The sequence below is a fragment of the Oryx dammah genome, unplaced genomic scaffold, assembly GCF_014754425.2.
Source record: "Oryx dammah isolate SB20612 unplaced genomic scaffold, SCBI_Odam_1.1 HiC_scaffold_12, whole genome shotgun sequence".
Lineage (NCBI taxonomy): Eukaryota > Metazoa > Chordata > Mammalia > Artiodactyla > Bovidae > Oryx > Oryx dammah.
Genome location: NW_024070196.1, coordinates 68,108,087 through 68,118,345, shown reverse-complemented (window position 1 = coordinate 68,118,345; position 10,259 = coordinate 68,108,087). Strand labels below are relative to the sequence as shown.

At 44.2% G+C, this 10,259-nt stretch overlaps 1 protein-coding gene across 9 annotated transcripts in view; it reads right to left on the bottom strand.

Moving 5' to 3' along the window:
- Positions 1 to 4,482, bottom strand: part of MTMR3 (myotubularin related protein 3) — a 126,597-nt gene extending 122,115 nt beyond the window's left edge. For 5 of the 9 annotated variants that reach the window (XR_005722987.1, XM_040251025.1, XM_040251031.1 and 2 more), the window contains exon 1: positions 4,279 to 4,482. The gene's annotated coding sequence lies outside the window, so the exon portion shown is untranslated. Of the gene's footprint in view, positions 1 to 1,586; positions 1,662 to 3,917; positions 3,982 to 4,278 lie in introns of those variants that run through there. The other 4 variants (XM_040251026.1, XM_040251029.1, XM_040251028.1 and 1 more) reach the window with 4 other exon arrangements.
- Positions 4,483 to 10,259: the final 5,777 nt, after the last annotated feature.

Here is a 10,259-nt window from a genome sequence, read left to right as displayed (position 1 = left end):
CCCCCCCCCCCCCCCCCCCCCCCCCCCCCCCCCCCCCCCCCGACCTGTAATTATAAAATTACATTTTATGTGGCAACAGTACACATATAGTAACAGAAGTAACGTATAATAAATTTTCCCAAATCAGTAATTAATTTTACCATTTTCTATGTGCTAATTCTTTTATTAGAAATTACCACATTGATTTCATTATGTTGCCACCTGCCATTTAGAAAACACAGCCCTAGAACATTACACAGAATGTGCCAAACTCCCTGACCCTATCACTTTCCAACATTAAAAAAATGGGTGAAATCCAGCAAATCTACTCTAAAGGCAAGTGATGTGAAGTGAAAGTCGCTCAGTCATGTCTGACTCTTTTCGACCCCATGGACTATACCGGCCATGGAATTCTCCACTGGAGTGGGTAGCCTTTCCCTTCTTCAGGGGATCTTCCCAACCCAGGGATCGAACCCAGGTCTCCCGCATTGCAGGCAGATTTTTTACCAGCTGAGCCACAAGGGAAGCCCAGGAATACTGGAGTGGGTAGCCTGCAAACCTTGGCACAAATTTAAGACATCTCAGATCCCTCTGAAGTTTCTTGAAACACTGACCATTCCTATTGGCAGACTGGATGCAAGTGCTGCCTGCTAAAAGGTCTCTCCAAGCAAGAGTACAGAACAGAAATCTTTTCTGTGGCTTTCCCAGTGAAATTACTGAAGTCGGCACTTGACAGCAGACACCAGATTTACCACTGCTCCACAAGTCAACTCTTCCAGGGAAACAGGATTCTAATACAACAGGGCTCCATCATCACCCACGGACCTTTTTAGACTACTTTTCATATACACCATTCCATTTCATCCTCACTGACACACTGAAATACACAGAGAAGTTGCTCTTCCTCCTTTTACTAATGAGGGACCTGAAGCTCAGAAGGCTTATGCGGTTTGCCAGAAACAACACAGCTGATGAGCGCAACTCGGACTTGAACTCAGGACTTACTAGTCACCCACTGTCATGCTTCAGCAGTTTTCACTTTAAATGTCTGATACGAACTTGAAAGTTACGTTAAGGTTCTAGATGCAAAAGTGAAGATAAAAGCACAAAATTAAAATGAAAAATAACAATGTTAGCAATTCTGGTAGCTTCTAAAATTGGGAATCTTGGTTCAATTGGGTATGGATTTGATCTCATATTTTCAGTTTCACGATTACAAAACTACATATAAATTCAGTGTAGAAAATTACAGAATTGGGTGGTCTGTAAGAAACAACTGACCACAGAAATTACACAAACTTGCACCAAATCATTCTTAATCTTGTGGCTTCACACTCAATTATGAAGTTCTCTATGTGAAATCCGTTTTGATTTCAACACTAAGTGAATTACAACAGCATAAGCATGTTGTTTCTGCATAACACTTGCAACATGCATGCAATTTCCAGAGCACTTTTGGACAATGTCTATAATCCATAAGTCAAAAGCAGAATCCAAAACGGAAGGTTCATCTACCTATATGAGATTAATACTAAATAACAATTACAAATTAATAAAGATTTGCAAAATCAGGCTGGAGAAACTACTTTAGGTCAATAATTACAAACCTTTTAATTTTACGGATAAAAAAATGGAGGTCTAGAGAAGTGACATTCCCAGCAGCAGTCAATTAACAACACAACCTAAAAAATAAAAAACCAAGGCCGATTTAAGACCCCAAAACTAGAGACAGGATAGTGTCCAATGACAGTCTTTAGAAAACAGAATCTCTTAGGCAAACCACAAGGACTAAAAATCTGACTCTTTAACTCAATGCAAATTATCAAATAGCTTTTAATAACAAACACTGTTATCAACCACCAAAACTGTTCTTTTTCCCACCTCAATACTATCCATTTACTCAACAAATACCTGAGGGCATAATATATGCTGAGAACTATGCTAACTACTCCAGATACCAAAGAACAAAACATACAAGGCCTCCGGCTCTGGTAGTGGACAGCTGGGTGTGCTTCTCTAACAGTACTACACTATGATTTAACAGGATGTTGATCAAACTCCTTCACTGCTCTCTACAACATTTTCTTCCAACTCTTCCAAACTTATAACAAACCTTACCACACCCCCTCTGAAATATGAATACTTCCTTTGGTAACTCAGCACTCCACTTTACCAACTGAAAGTGTTAACCAGAACTACCTCAGACTTTAGAACTGACTTTGCCACTCCTCTTGGCCTTAGGCATATTTCAAGAACTTTTCACAATCCACAGTAAACCTTCCTGGTTCACAAGCCTAGTCTCAAATGCCTGCTAATTCACCAGCCCTACCCCCACTTTACTAGAAACCCGAATCAGACAGTTTAGGCCCAACAGTGATGTTGGAAAGCAGCTTCAGTGGAGCTCTTTGTGGCCCACAAGCAGACTTTCTGCCTCCCCCTCTCTGCTTCTGTCCTCTGGATTGCTCATTATATCTCTGGATATACCTCTAATTTTATGAAGCGTGTCCCTGAAGATGTGCACAAATAATTTTTGGCAATCGATCTGCTTCCCGTACATAAATCCACTGTATTTTAAGAGATGCTCAGGCTCCACTCTTTTCCATACCTCTCAAATTGTATAAACAGTTAAAAACACTCTCAGGAGTTGTAATTACTGGAATCCTTTGGAATACCAGAGGTGACTTAAAGCAGACATTCACAAACCTGGCTGACCAGAATCACTCAGGGAGCTTTGTAAGGCTCAGAGATTTTAGTTCACCAGGTCCCGCGTGAGGCCTGAAATAAGCATTTCAGGCAGTCCGTACTGTTTCTGACAACTGGTATTTAATTAGTTAACCACCAAACTAAAAAACCTGGTTTACAAACTGGGAAAACTTGGGTTCTTATGGCTTGCTATTAACTAACTACAAGCGGGGCCGCAGAAGCATACTGGTCACGTGAACAGCTCTGGGCCACCTGAAAATAAGGGAGTTAATTAGAGCTGAAAGAAGCCTTCATAAGGAGCCAATCTACAATTCTAGAACCCTCCAAATTTAGTTAAATATCAGAAACTGTACTGGGTTTACTCCAAACAGTGTCATTCTCTAAGCTCTTCTTCCCACCCAAGTCACAAGCCTTAGAAGGGAAGACTCTGCTTGACACCAACACACGCTGGCATCCCTCACCTGGTCTCTGAGCAAAAAAAAAATACATCCTGTCTCTTGCCCTACTGGAACAGCCTTGGATGTGAAAGAGGGAGGTCCCCAACACCTCTACACCTATAAATCCCAACTATTTTATACTAAAAACAAAAATCATCCCGCATAATTCAACGCAGGCCTTGATGGCACCGTCGCCCACACTGTGAGAAACGAAGGTGAAGCTCAACTGGAAGAGCAAGCCCACTTTTTTTTCCCTCGCTGTGCGGAAAAAAAAAAAAAAAGCAGACACTGTCATAAAACAAAGTATGTCAAGATACTGAAACAGGTAAGAATTTAGGCCTGTCTGGAGAAAACACCTGGATATCATTACCCCCCATAGTAGCTCCTGTGCAAAACTCACAAGTAAGGTTATCAGACCCCAGAGGAGTTTATTAAAATGGCCATAAAATTTACCCTTACTATTTTGAGGCAAGTTTTCCAGCCCAAAATACAACCAACAATACTGTCCTAGGGGTCCTAAGCGGCAGGATTTTTCACCTGAGAACTCACTCTAACCCTTCGTGAGGCAGTCTGACCCGTGCCGAGTTTTCTCAGGCACCTTCGAGCCATCCCTCCCACGCCAGGACTACCAGCTCCGGAGGATGCCCAGCTCCACAGTCGGGCGGCCACTCCTCCTTCCCACAAGTCCCGGGCCCGCTCCGCTCGCCCCGGGGGCTCCGCGGCCCCGACCTCCGACCTCCGGCCTCCCGCCACAGAGGACGCCCACGGAGCCGGTCGGGGTGAGGGCCGCACACTCACCTCCTGGAAGTCCGCGGGCATCTCCCCGGACGCTACCGGGGAGCGCCTCACACCCCTCGTCCCCGCGGGCCCTTCCCCACCGGGTCCGGAAAAGCCGCCCCGGCCGGACCCCGCCTCCCCGCGCCGAGGGTCCGGGCCGAGCCCCGCCGCGGCGCTCCCGCTCCCCGTGCCTCCCTCTGGCGGCCGTGGCCGCCGTCCGGGCCACCCTCCTCGGGCCACGCACGCCGTCCCCAGCCCCCCGCGGGTCGCCGCCTCCTCAGAGGGTGACAGCCGCGGCGCCGGGGCCGAGGACGGCCCCTCCTCCAGCTCCTCCTCACCCCCGGAGTAGACGGGGCGGGGGGGTGGGGGTGGGCTTCCTTACCGGGCTGCAGAACATGGCGAGGCCCGTCTCGGCACGGCCTCCGCCACCCCTCGAGGCGCCCAGCCCGGGCTGGCGGGGGGCAGCGCCTGGGCCGCTGGAGCGTCTCGACCGGCTGCGCCTCCGCCACCGCCTTCTCACAACCACAACAACATGGCGGCACCAGCCACACAGAGCGCGCTCCCGACGCCGAGCCGGGCCGCGAGCGGGGACGCGCGCGCACGCTCCGGCCCTCTGCCGGCGGTCGGGGCAAGGGGCGTGGTCTGGGGCGGTAGACACGCCCCGGTGGTGGGCGGGGCTGCACATCAGCCGAACGCCGGCGGCGGGCGAGGGGTTAGCTGGGCCGGTCCAGCTGGAAAAGAGTCTGCGAATGGGCGAGGAAATCAACGTTTGGGCGAGGCATCTTTTCCTAGCTCTACGGCCAAGGGCAAGACAATGCTCGAACAGTGGTAGTATCTTTCACCTGTAATTGTGCTCAGAATAAAACTAATTTAATATAATGCAAGTAAATATAGCGTGCTCAAGGTTCTACTCAGAATACAATTTCACACTGCTTCCACCAAAGCTCAGGTAAAAGAAGTCTTTTCAAACAAGCAAAAAAAAAAAAAAAAAATTTGTAACGCGTTCAGTTCAGTCGCTCAGTCCTGTCCGACTTGCAGAACAAATCTCAGACCAGGACCGAGTTCCCTCAGGCCCTGACAGATGCACCTGTAAGATTAGCATTTTAACGTTTTGTCTTTGACTTTTCTGGAAAATGGCTGAATCAGTCAAATGAAATCTATCCTTGCATCTGTTGTAGTGTTTTTATCCACAGCACTCTGCAATTATTTATCCTTTTTTTTTTAAAATGTTTGTTGTCTTTCTATCACATTCTTAAGTAAAAGCTATTTGAAGATAAAGGTCTTCTTTGGTTTGTTCATTACTTTATCCCCTGCACCTAGAACTGCTCATGACAAATAGCGGGAAATTTTCTTGAATAGCTAATTTCAATACAACACATCCAATTTAATCTTCACAGCTTAAATGGGTAGATACTGTTATTATCACCATTTTACAGCTGAAGAAACTGCAGTCTAGGATAAGATACACTAAAATTTTTTTAAGAAGCAAACCCAATCCTACTGATAACAAAAACTCCTCTCCCCACCAAGCTGTACTGCCAACTTTGTGGCATCATTGCCTGAAATAAAATCCCAGGTAAGAAATTACATTAGAGTTCAAAGTTAGGAAAGGCTTTGCTTTACTCCGTCAGCTAAAAAAAGAAAAAAATTCTCACAACCTAAAAACTGAGAATTATGTTTCATTCGGCCAACATACGGAGGACTTAAGCGCGAGAGTCAACCTCTGATAGTTCTGAGGGACTGTTCTAAAGAGGTAAGGGAGGAGCCGAATATATAGGAATTTTTACACCAAAAATCAGGTAGTGAGAACATCGTAAGATCACTGTTAATTTAAGAAAAAAGCCGACATCTCAAGTTAATGAATTTAGCACTTTTTTATGTATGGGAAGATGCAAGCCGTCTGGACTCATTGAAATCATTCCTTCAAAACGCACCATAACTTTTGGCGCTAGTATTGTAGATTTTGCACCCCGAATCCCATCAAGGTGCAGCTTAGGGGAGGCAGCTGCCAATTGTTGATGGCTAGACGGTCACAATATCCCTTGTTACTGATATAGCAGGATATTCTCTGTCTACAAGACACAGACACAGGTGCCCTTCATTTCTGATCATTAGTATTAGGCAGATGATCCTGTATCTTTTTACCTTGGCTTTTAGAAAACCCAATGCCAATTGTGAAGTTCAATGGTGGTCTACTGTTGGCCCCTCAAATCCATGTATTAATAATGACTTTTCCTCCTGCCTCAACTCTGCAATTTTACTTAGATTTCTGCTATCCAATTTTCCCTTTCCTGTTATATGACTATATAGCCTTTAAGGAATGAGAGAGGAAATAGTAAATACTAATGAACAAACAAAAAAATGCTTTTCCCACCTGTTTCTCCTGTTGTCCAATAAAATAAGGTTCCCGTCAAGTTCGTTCCTCGGAGCCTACGTTCTTCTACCTAGGCCTCTGCTCAGGCCAAGACTGAAGGCTCGGGTTCTAGAGCTAGTGTTCTCTTATTGGATGGAAACTAGCACCTGACTCCAGGACGGCCCACCCATAGGCTGGCTAACTCCCATGGGGTAGCTCATGGCCGATACTCAGCCAATAGAGTGTTAGCGTTCACTCAGCCGCTCTCACAGTCACCAAGAATCCGAAAGTAGAGGGTCAACATTTGGCATAGCACGTGGACCAGTTTTTCGGCAAGAGTATCGCCGTGTGCCGCCTGGCGTGCTTCAGTCCATGGGCACGAAGTCCATGTCCGCTAAGAGTCGGACACGACTGAGCGACTTCACTTTCACTTTTCACTTTCATGCATTGGAGAAGGAAATGGCCACCCACTCCATTGTTCTTGCCTGGAGAATCCCAGGGACCGGGGAGCCTGGTGGGCTGCCCGTCAATGGAGTCGCACAGAGTCGGACACGACTGAAGCGACTTAGCAGCAGCAGCAGCAGCAGCAGCAAGGAATCCTCAACTAGTCTATAGGACGTAGGAGAAATGTGTGCACTTTGAGTCACTATTTGCGTGTCCTCATTCTCATGGATTGAACTTTAAGATGTGCTCATGCTGTACGAATGCTTGACATGTAGATCTAATGTGATCTTAGCAGAGCTGTGACCAGGTATTGTTATGCTCCCTTTTTACTCACGAGGAGGTATAAATCAGGATTTGAACTCCGACGATTTGATTCTAGAGTGTGCTTTTAAACTCCATTCTTCACCTCATTCCCACTACCACCCACCTTCTTACTATTAAGGCAGCAGGCCTTAGTAAATTGTCTCCAAATAAAAAAGAGAAAACTGCTGTGTGCCCTCGAAAAAACACTTCAAGGAGTAGAGCCTAAGAAGAAACAATGGAAAGGAAGCTGCTCTGAGTCTAAGGACTTAACATTTGAATCTTGGTGCATCTGTATACGCGTTTCTAGCTTCCTTTTTCTCTGCCTCGGTTTTCTCATCAGCTCCACGGGGTCCCAATCATCACTTTGCTCACCTCACTTGGTGTGTAAGGATTCTTTAAAGTAATCACTTTGAAAACTTTGTAACTTATGAAAACCCAAACAAATGGGTGGGATTTACTGTGGGCTTCAGCTGACAATACTTTGTGAGGTAATTCAAGAAAAGAGAAAGTCGATCCAGGCTCAGTCACAGCTTTTCAACTGCCCTATTTCTCATGTGAGGGGCCCCTTGCTACCCCACCTGACCTTCCTCCCCTCCTCCTGCTACCCTTTCAGCCTCTTTTCCCTGCTGCTATCTTTAAAGCTGAAAATGTTCTTCCAGCTGCTCAGTGACTCTTTGAAGTAGTCTAAGAACAGATGGAAAGATTGATTGATGGAGGCTTCCCGGGGTCACACAGGGTCCCTGGAAAGCAGAAATCCCTCAACCCCCTAAAATGTGGCCTTCCCAACGCTAGGTCCTGCTGCTTAATGATAAAAGTCACTTCCCCTTCAGTGAGCGCTTTGAGAAGATTATCCCCAAACTCTCATAACCCTTCAGCATCTCATTGGCCTCCATACCCAGCTAGCAGACAGAGGTAACTGCAGCTTTCAGATTTTGAGGAACTACTTGCTCAGGATCAGATAGAAACTAGAATTGAACCCAAATTTCTGTAATTCAACATCTTCAAGGATTTTCCAGGAAGCATACTACATCCCTACTGCTGGAGTTAGGTTAGCTCAACTCTAATTCAGCATAGACCAGTTGTTCTCCAAGTGTGGTCCATGGGTTCTCAGGAGCCCTGAAACTTGTTCAGGGACCCAGATGGGTTAAAACTGTTTTCATAATAAAGCTAAGAACTCATTTACCTTTTTTACCGTGTTGACACATGCACTGATGGTGCAAAAGCAGAGGTGGTAAAATTGCTGGCACAATTTAAGATAGTGACACCATTCATACTGGTTGCCATCATATTTTTCATGAGTGTACTGGTGGTGAACTGGTAAACACTGATAGTAAACAAAATACCGATTTCACTTAAGAATGTCCTTGACAAAGCAGTTTAAAAAGCACAAAAACAAAACTTCAATATTATTAACTCTAGACCTTCGACTACAAGTCTTTTTAACATTATGATGAATAAAAAATATGCACAAAGCACCTTTTTCCACTTTCTTTTTGAGGTGAAATTCATGTAACATAAAAAACATTTTAAAGTGAACAGTTTAGTAGCATTTAGTACATTCACAATATTGTGCAGCTGCCACCACGATTCAGTTCTAAAACACTTCACATCACTCTAAAATGAGACTCCATACCTCTTAAGCTGCTAATTCCCACACATAAAGCACTTTTGCTAGGCGCAGAAGTAGGATGGTTGTCTCAACGGAAAGCACCTCTGCAATGAGTTGCACTGATCTAGCCTCATTTTTAGGGGAAAAAAGAAAGATTTTTTAAAAAACAAATTACTTTTACTTTATGTGCAAGGCTGGCTTCCCTAGTAGTTCAGCTGGTAAAGAATCCACCTGCAATGCAGGAGACCACGGTTCAATTCCTGGGTTGGGAAAATCCACTGGAGAAGGGATAGGCTACCCATCCCAGTATTCTTGGGCTTCCCTGATGGCTCAGCTGGTAAAGAATCCGCCTGCAACGCAGGAGACCTGGATTCAATCCCTGGGTTGAGACGATCTCCTGGAGAAGGGAATGGCTATCCACTCCAGTATTCTGGCCTGGAGAATTCCGTGAACTATATAGTCCATGGGGTCACAAAGAGTCAGACACAACTGAGTGACTTTCATTTTATGTGAAAGGAATGGTCAAACATGCGAAATACAGTTATTCAGACTTGGATATTTGGCAAACGTTTTCTCAAAAATGTATAAAACGGGTTTGTCCCGTTAAGTAAAATAGTTGATGATATTTGTTGTCAGTGACAAAACTGCAGCTTCATTGGAATTTTGGAAAACTTGAATGTCCCACCATGTACTTGATGTCCTAATGTCTTTTCTGCTTAGATGGGCAGTAATATTAACAAAAGTGAACTTTTGATATTGCATAATACACTATGCCTACACTTGGAAGAGCTGCATAACCCAGTGAACCAATATCTTCCACATGACCAATGCATAATGTTACCCAATCATGCATGAATAAAAGATCTATCCAAAGTACAGGACAAACCAATAGAGTTTAGTGTGACTGAGTATAAAAGTTTCATTCAGATGAATTTATGCAACAAAACTTTAAGAAACTACCTCTTCTCAAGTTTTAGTGTAGTATCAAAAAAAGAATATCCACAACCATCTGAACTGTATGAGACTGGACAGTCTTCATGTATTTCAACAAAAACAAACTGACATAGACTGAATGCACAAGCAGATAGGAGAATATAGAATTCCTCTCTTAAGTCAAACCTTAATAAGACCTGCAAATGTGTAAAGCAATGCCATTCTCCTCACTAAATTTTTCATTCTGGAACACAGTAGTTTTTAATGAAAATATGTATTTTATATTACCATGTCTTGGGTTTGTAATATTATTTTTAAATCATGTATCTTTTAATAAATGACAAATAATTTAATATCTTGTTTTAATTCTTAACAAGGTAAATATCAATTGACATAACCATAACTAAAGCTATTCAAGGTCCTCAATAACTTTTAAAATATTATTTATTTATTTAGCTGTGCCAGGTCTTAGCTGTGGCATACAGAATGGTCAATCTGTAGTTGCTGCATATGGGATCTAGTTCCCTAGACCAGGAATCAAACCCAGGACCCCTGCATTGGGGGCGCAGAGTCTTAGCACTGGACCATCAGGGAAACCCCAGGGTCCTCAATAATTTTTAAGGAAACCAACAAGGTTGAGAACCACTGCCATTTTCACTGGAATTTCTCAACTGCAAAGACATCTTTAGTCGGTACGTGAATTTTTTAACTTAAATAGTTA